The sequence below is a fragment of the Cryptomeria japonica genome, chromosome 4, assembly GCF_030272615.1.
Source record: "Cryptomeria japonica chromosome 4, Sugi_1.0, whole genome shotgun sequence".
Lineage (NCBI taxonomy): Eukaryota > Viridiplantae > Streptophyta > Pinopsida > Cupressales > Cupressaceae > Cryptomeria > Cryptomeria japonica.
This window is the reverse complement of record NC_081408.1, coordinates 752,537,171-752,546,392: the sequence shown is the minus strand read 5'-3', so window position 1 is coordinate 752,546,392 and position 9,222 is coordinate 752,537,171.

The following is a 9,222-nucleotide window of genomic DNA, read 5'->3' as shown; positions in this document are numbered from 1 at the left end:
TCATACAGGAAAGATGATAGAAATTTCTTGTTGGAATTATATTGTCATTGATGTCAGCTGGCATAGGATGTTACAGATATCTCTGACATTGATGTCAGGTAGTGAACAAGAGGTTGTTGGCATTAGATTTTTATGTCAACTAGTATAGAAGATGGGTCGGTATGGGAGAAAAATTAATGTGTTGTCATTGATGACAACCTGGTGACCATCCTCATACAAAAGGAAAAACTGATGTGTACTAGTATGCTAAGATGTGTAGTAAAGTGATCACTCTATAGAAAGGGTATTGATATGGTGTTGCATACAACTAGGATGACAAGAATATAGGATGTTTGGCTATTGATTGTGATGAAGAGTCAGAATATTACCTGAATCACATCAACACTAGAAGAGAAGAATGAATAGGTCGCCAGTATGTTGTGAGGTTGCAGAACAACAAGACTCCCACCGGATGAAGAAGCTATCTTAAGATAAGTGATAGGTTGACAAAGTATGTTCCCTCTATGTGCAAGATGATATGTGTCATGTGGATGATGTATTCTTTCCTTGATAAAGTCACACTTGTACCGACATAATGATTCCCTAAGATAGGAAGGTGATTTTATGCATAGACTGGTTGTACAAGTGTAAGATAAGGAAGCCTCCAAAGCATGAGATCATAAATACACATCAGATAAACAAGGTGTGCCACCAAGACAATGAAGGAAGAAGGAGGAGTTGAGATGGTGGGTTTGTCATCTTGACAAGCAAATGAGAGGAGAACTGGTTTGATGGAAAAGGATGCTAGTGAGTCTATAGAAATGTACTTGGTGATAGTTGACATGTTATATCAACTGGTGAAACATTAGAGAAGAGACAAGGAAGATAAGGTTCTCACCTAATAAAGAGGAGTGTAGAAAACTGAAGGTTAAGGAGAGTGTGATTAGAGATACACACCTCATATGAATTTGAAGAAGGTATGATGAGTTTCCACCAATGCAAATCTATTGGAGGATGATGACATTGAGTCATCTAGGTAATTATCGGTAAACAAGGATACCGATATGTAGCTAAGTGAGTAGAATGTGAAAGAGTGGAAGACCATTATCTAATGGAGTCATACATGTTGTGTTACTCCTGATAGCTACTAAGGACTGACATGGTTGATGTATGGTTTATGTACTACACCAACAAGATTAAACTAGTGTAGGCATGAAGGTTTACCAGAAAGGTGGTATATGTCGGTAGGGTTTGTTCACCTGTAGATGAAACCAGTTATTTGTGTGTTTGGTGACTAGGCATGAACTGACAAAATAGTGTGATGAGATGGATACCAACACTAATGCCATGTGAAGATGTAATGGGAAACTTGCATGTAGTGGTGGATGAAACATGTATAGGTCAGTGGAGTAAGGCTAGTGAGGTAGGTGTGATTGGTTTAACATTAATGGTGACTGCAAAGCTCAAGGTATAGTTGTAGAGTTGTGGCTTGAGGTTGAGGATAGACTGATTGTGTGGATCAGAGTAGGCAAAGAAAAAAACTGGGTCATTTATGGTGATTGACTGAGCAAAACTGACAAATGGATTGCAGGTTGCTGAACAAGGAAGCCGTGTTTTGGTAGACATGATAGTGGCACAAATGTGTAGGTATTCATCTCAAAGGTGTGATCCGATCAGATCTGATTGGATTCGATGTGCCTCGATATCAATGGAGAAAACCCTAAGGTGCCAAGTTTGAATTGGTTCTTGGTGAGAAATTTGGGCTATAAATGTGCAAGAAAAAGACATTGTTAAGGTGCTGATACTAAATAGAAGAAGAGGGTGTTGTTGTGGAGTGGTTTTACTTCTCCAAGTTAGAGAAAATCAGTCAAGAGCACAATGCATATCTAAGAGAAGACTGAGTATGAGGGAGAACCTGGTTGAAGTGTTCAACCGATAGCAGTGCAGAACTAGTAGTATCCATACGGGCAGAGCAAAAGTGAAGGAAGCTATATAGAAGGCAGACAAAGAACTGATAGAGTGTAATACTGGTGAACTGCAAAGAGTAAGGTGAAGATCTAGTAGAGTAGAAGAGGAGAAGTGTACCGATATAGTTTATTGATAGTTAAGTAGTAGATGAGAGCAGCAGAAGAGTGAGTCAGTGTAGCAGAGAAGATATCTCACAGGCAAAGTAAGGTATATGAGGAAGGTTACAAGATTCACTTATAACAAGATTGTTAACTTTGCATTTGATGTTTTCATTAATATCATTGAGTTGTAGCTCTGTGCAGGGGTTGTAGCCCATAAATTTGGTAGGGGTGGGTGCTCCTTGGGATGGTACACTAAATCAAGGATTGTAGCTCCTTTGGGTTGTATCCCATAAAAAAGCTAGGGGTTGTAGCTCCTTGGGTTGGTGCCCTAAATATTGTAATAGAGTTTTTTTTGTGAGGCTAGATTGGAGCAATAGACTCTAGCAACATTGCTCACTGAGGTTTTTCTCATCTTGGGTTTTCCTCGTACATACTGGTGCTATATGATGTCCTTTATGTGATTGTATTTCTGTTGATCTTCCCTCTAACTGGTAAGTCTATTTTGTGTTTGATCTACAAATCAGCATACTCACATAGGGTAGTTAATTGGAAAAGACAGAGAACCACTGATTCAGCCCCCCTCTCAGTGGTGCATTGTGTCTAACAATTGGTATCAGAGCATAGCTTCCTAGCTAAATGATTTTTTTTCCAGCTTGGGTAGATTCTGGCTTAAGGACATAATGGTCTGTTTAGTGTCAATCCTTGCTCTAGTGTTTAATGGATCAAACTATCCCACTTGGAGTTGTGGATTGGAAGTCTAACTGTCCTCTCTAGGTTATGATGTCTGGATGGCGATTATCAATGGTCTCCCTAGAAATGTTTATCCTTCCACTGACACTGAAGAAGGAAGATGTATATGCAATGAAGAAGCCATGAAGGCTATATTCAGTGGGATCACCGGTGATGTTCTGTCACAAGTGGATAAGTGCAGACCAGTAAAGAGTCTATGTGATAGACTAAAGAAGCTTTATAGAAATGATCCATGCACTACAGAATCAGATTGTGGAAGCATGAAGGACAACAATGTAGACATATGTGGAAGTGTTGATAGTAGATTGGTCAGTTGTTGTAGTTTTGATAAAGAGGAAACTCATCTCTTCATGGCACAAGAGACAAAAAGTGATGTGCACACATCAGAGTGTGACAAGACAAATAGATCCTACCAGCAAGATGTGTTTGGGAGTGATGACAAAGGATAGATACCAAACCAAGAAGAAAAACTAAACCAAACAACTGACTATTCCCTTTGAGTAGTAGCATCATCTCATCAAACCCAATTAGAAAGTATGTCTAATAGGCTCACTGGATTGATGCATTCCTACATCTTTTGTTGAACATAATGTACCACTGAGAGGGGGGTGAATCAGTGGTTCCTAATTCTTTTCCCTTTTAAAGAAACCTCATAATACTGATTGATATCTTAATCTCTAAACAATCAAACCGGTAAGACAAAAGAGAATATCAAAAGAAAAAATCACACAAATGCAACCCACAATACCAGATGTACAAGAAAAACACAATATGGGAAAAAGCTCAGTGAGAAATGTTGTTGGAGATTGCTGCTCCAATCCAGCCTCATAAATGAAATACTGAATTATAAATATTTAGGGCACCAACCCCTGCACCAAGCTCCAACTTGGTGATGTATATTGAAATACAATTTTGATACAGTTATAGCTTCTTGTTGTAAATGAGTTCTACAACTCTTGATCAAATAGGTTACTGTCGGTTGACAGTCTTCTCGTCTTTACTAGATCTCACACTAAAGGTTATGAGATTACTCTCTTTGATCATTGGCCTCTCTTCACTCTCTCTCTCTCTCACAGCCTCACAACACATTATGTCACATTAGGAAGCCTTTTTTATCAGTCACACCTCATCGGTTAGCTTAACTGTTAGACCTGTTATAGCTTACCGATACTCTATCACTGTCAGTTAAACCCTCTCACTAGTTTGCTTTCTCACTCACTCTGTAACTTTCTTAGAATAAATTATAAGGGAGATGATCCTTTTCTACGCTCAATCTCTCTTCACTCTTCTTCTTCTCCTCAAGAATCAATCATTTATGTTTTGAGCTCATCTATTTATCATCATAGATTCCTGCCAAGAACACATTCACTCACTACTATGTTAGGTTTTACCTTCTCCAACTCAATCCAAATTTGATTTTGTTTTTAGGGATAAGATCTTCATGACATCGATCAATCACTAGTAGAGATTCACATCCCAATGTGAATTTTCTAAATATGAAGGTCTACACCATGCTTTTTTGCTTTTCTCCATCATTCACCATTAATGGCTTTACTGTTTCCTTCACCAAATGGGTATGAAGATCAAATCTCCTTGCAAGATCAATTCAGTCACTTTGCCAACTTGCCTTCATCAAGCCGCAATCCTCTGGCATCCTTTGTAACTTGCGGGTTCCTCATTAAAGCCAACCTTCTTGCATATTTGTTATGTTGATGCACACTCCACCAACCTATGCAATACCTCCACTTGGCATCCAGTTGTCATGGTTGTCGACATCCAACTCATCTTTTACTCCTATGTCAGTTTGACACTCTTTATTGACCAAGGTTAAGGTAGACTACTAGTTTAGTTCATCTTACTGGTATGACCATTAAACATCCTCTCTGTTATGCTTCACCAGTTGTTTTGCCTTCATAACAAATAAACAACCTACATCTTGGTTTATGCCTTACTGGTAATCCTACTCTACCGGTAGATGACACAAGTGATGTGTACTGGTAGCCTTCCTTTAATCTTGCTCTTCTTATACCAGTCACCAATTCTTACTTGTTAGTGACTTTGCCAAACTGGTTTGACATCAATGACAACTTAATGCTAATAATGCTAACAATCTCCCCCTTTGGCATTGATGTCAACTTATTGCAAGACACTTCATACTGGTACATTCTCCCCCTTTGACACAATGACAAAGGGTATTGTACACTCCCACCTTGATCCATACCAAGCTTCCCCTATGGTTGCTACTAGTGATTGTAGCTGGTATTGAGATGTGGTTCAAGAGTTATAGATGTTATTATGAACTCCCCTTGAACCATACCAAACCTTACTATCTTTAGTGCATAAAGCAAATGATACAACTCCCAACTTGTGTCATAGGTACTCAAAGGTGCTCACCAATAATGGTTGGTGAAAATGTCTACTACTTGTTCTCTAGTAGGGACATAATAAATCCTTGCTTCCTGTCCTTCAACCTTCTCTTTGAGAAATGATACTTGATAGCAATGTTATTTTTTTTGGAATGCATCAGTGGATTCTTTGCTATGTTGATTGCACTCGAATTATCACATAAGATGAGAATAGGATCAATGATGTCCACCTATATGTCTTTGAGGGTCTGCTTCATCCAAAGCACCTAAGAGAAGCATGTAGTAGCAACAATGTATTCTGCTTCAGAAGTCGATAGAGAGATGGAGTCCTTCTTCTTGTTATGCCATGAGACTAACCGGTCACCTAGGAAGAATACACCACCACTTGTTCTCTTATGTTCATCAATGCAACCTATCCAATAAGCATCAATGTATGATTCCAAGATGAATTCCCCTTTTTTAGGGTACCACAATCAATAACTAAGTGTTCCTTGGAGGTACCTAAATATTCTGCTTACAACATTCATATGTGACTGCTTAGGTGGAGCTTGGAATCTGGCCACCATGCACACTTCCTATACTATATCTGGTCTAGAAGTAGTTAGATACAATATACTACCTATCATGGATCTATACAATGTCTAATCCACCACCGGTGATTCATCATTCTTTCTTAATTTACTTCCAGTCACCATGGGGGTACTTACCAGTTTGCAATCTTCTAGTTGAAATTTCTTCAACAGATCCTTTGCATACTTGGTTTGTGAGATAAAGATTCCCTTATCTTGTTGTAATATCTACAAACTGAGGAAGTATTTCAATTCACCAAGCATTGACATCTCAAATTTTGACTACATCTGATCATAAAATTATTTGCATAGGGTGTCCTTATTACCTCAAAAATAATGTTATCTACATACACAACCACAATGATCATATGGTTTCCATCTTTCTTTATGTATAAGTTGTTGTCATCACTCCCCTTTTTAAATCCTTGCTCCTTTATGTAGTGATCCAATCTTGAATACCATGCTCTAGGAGCTTTCTTTAAGCCATACAGGGCCTTCTTCAACTGGCACGCAAAAGTTTCATCATCATGTAGTTGAAACCCTTCCGGTTGCTCCATGTTAACTTCTTCCAAATTTCCATTTAGGAAGGCAAAATTTACATCCATCTGATATAATTTATAACCCTTGTAGGCAGAAAAGGCTAGAAATATCCTAATTGCTTCTAATCTGGCTATCAATGCAAATGTTTCTTCAAAATAAATTCCCTCTACCTGAGAGTATCCTTTGCACACCAGTCTAGTTTTATGCCGAACAACTTTATCTTATTCATTCATCTTATTCTGGTAGACCCATTTGTTGCCAATGATGTTCATGTCTTCCAGTCTAAGGACTAATTCCCAAGTCATGTTCTTCTCAATCAGTTTCAGTTCTTCTTCTATGGCATCCATCCATTCTTGTCTTTTGCTTGCCTCACTAAATGTTTTAGGTTCTACTTCAGTTATGAGGTAGAAGTTGACTTGTTCATCATTTTGGGAAAGTCTTCTTCTAGTTTGCACACCATCATTCTTATTTCATTGAATTTTTTCTTCCAGGTGATTCAACTGCACATACCAGTTGAGAGAATTCTTGGACGCTTCTTCTGGTCCATTGTCTGATTGAGCTTCCTCACCTTCATCATTAGAATCATCATACTAGTTTACTTGTGAGTGACATCCTTTGTGCATATCCTCATCAACTTTTACATGCACACTCTCAATGACTCTTCTTAGTCTTTTGTTGTAGCATTTGTAGGCCTTGTTATTAGAGGAGTAACCAAGGAAGATTCCTTCATCACTCCCAGAGTCAAAACTTCCTAGACCATCCATATCTCTTTTGATAAAACACTTACTTCCAAATAATTTGAAGTATTTGACTGATGGATTTCGGTCATACCATAACTCATAAGGTGTCATTCTATTGTTTATTCTTAATTGAACCTGCTTCAAGGTATATGCAATAGTATGAACAACTTCCTTCCAATATGTGTCTGGTAGACTAACCTCATTTAACATGGTTCTGGCCATCTCTTTGACTATCCTGTTCTTCCTTTCTATTACACCATTTTTCTGTGGTGTCCTAGGGGTTGAGTATTGCCTTCTAATTCCATGTTTTTCACAATAATCTTCAAATTCATTTGATGTGAACTCTCCACCCTAGTCTGATTTTAGATATTTTAGCTTGCACCCACTTTCCTTCTCCACCATCTTTCTAAAGATCTTGAATTTGTCAAATGCTTTTGCCTTATCTTGGAGGAAAGTGACCCATGTCATTCTTGAATAATCATCAATAAAGAGCATAAAATATCTTTCACTGGCAAGAGCTCTTGTCCTAGTTTGACCACATAGATCTGTATGCATGATTTCAAGTGGTCTTGAGGTGTTGTGCTCTTTTGTCCTAAATTTCACCTTATTCTTCTTTCCTTTCACACATTCATCACAAAATGTGCTTACTGGTTTGATGATGGGTGGAATATTCCTCACACACCCCTTTTTTCTTACTACAACTAAGTTATCAAAGTTTATGTGGGGTAATCTTTGGTGCCACAACCAGGTTTCAACAACCTATTCTATCATGCATTGAGACTCATAGCATTCCTTTAAGTTGTAAACATTGCCATATGTTCTTTTTTCTTCTGCCACAACTTGACCAGTACTCTCTTTCTTTATCTAGTAACCGATTGAGTTAAAGGTAAATTTATAACCTTTGTCACACATCTAACTCACACTCAACAAATTGTGCTTTAGGCCTTCAACATAATATACATCATATGCCTTCAATTTTTCATCAATATCTAGGGTACCTTTTCCCTTTATTTTGATGGATGAGTTGTCTCCAAATCTTATTGAACCACCATTCCAGTCTTCAAGTTTAATAAATTTCTTTTTATCACCAGTCATATGGTTGGAACAACCACTATCTACAACCCATAGAGTTTGCACTATCAAACTTGATTCTACCTTGTCCTTTTCTCTCTCAACCCATACCATTTCGGTTTCCTTCTTCTTGTCAGCTACTATTTTGTGCTCTAGTTCAACTACTAGTCCTTGATCCAATTTTGGCTTCTTCTACTCAATCTTCTTGTTTTTACAAAAATTTTCTATATGTCCAAACTCTTAACAATTATAGCATTTCACATTTTCATTTAAAGATGAATCATTAAAATTATTGTAGGACACTGGTTTATTCTTTGTACATTCAAAACTCCTATGACCATATCCATTGCACTGATAACAAACAAAATTCATATCCCAGAGTGCATTAAAATGATTTCTACTTTCATAACTCATAGGGGGCTTATTGAAATCTATAGTCAGCTATTCTATGCCCAAATTTAAACATCGATAACAATAACCATGAAAGTTTGAAACATACCGATTAGGTTGCCTTGGTCCTGCAAAGGACTACCTCACCAGGGGTCTTCCCTTTAAGTTGTTGACTCTGGTGAATCCTTCATGGTCAACTCTTGCATTTCTCCTTGGATCTTCATGTTGGTACAATGAGTGTGGCCTCCAGTTCATTGCTTGTGTATACTAGTTTGTGTGGTGATTTCCAACAATATCTACATGTCTTTTTATCTGTATCCTTTCTTATAGTGAATGCCTTATTCTCTTCACCTTCATTTGAAGAGGTGAACTATATCTCCTTACCAGATGTCTCTTTGCTATTTTAACTTTGACCTTCTTCAAATCCTAAGCCACTGGTATCTTTGGATTGCTTTTGTTTTCTCAACAGCTTATCTAAGCCTTTGATGTTGCCTTCATATTTGCTTCTTACTTTTATTTCTTCCTTACTTTCTTCAAGCTCCTTTCTGAGCTTCACTATTTCCGCTTCCAGATATTGATGCTCCTTTTCCTTCTTCATTAGATTAGAGGATGTAACTTCACATATCCTCTTGGCTTCTTCTAACTATAGTTTGAAGTCAGATATAACTTAATTGGACTCATCTAGGGATTTCTTCAAGAGACCTTGTTCATCTAATGCAACAAGCTTGAATTTCTTGATTTCTCTTCT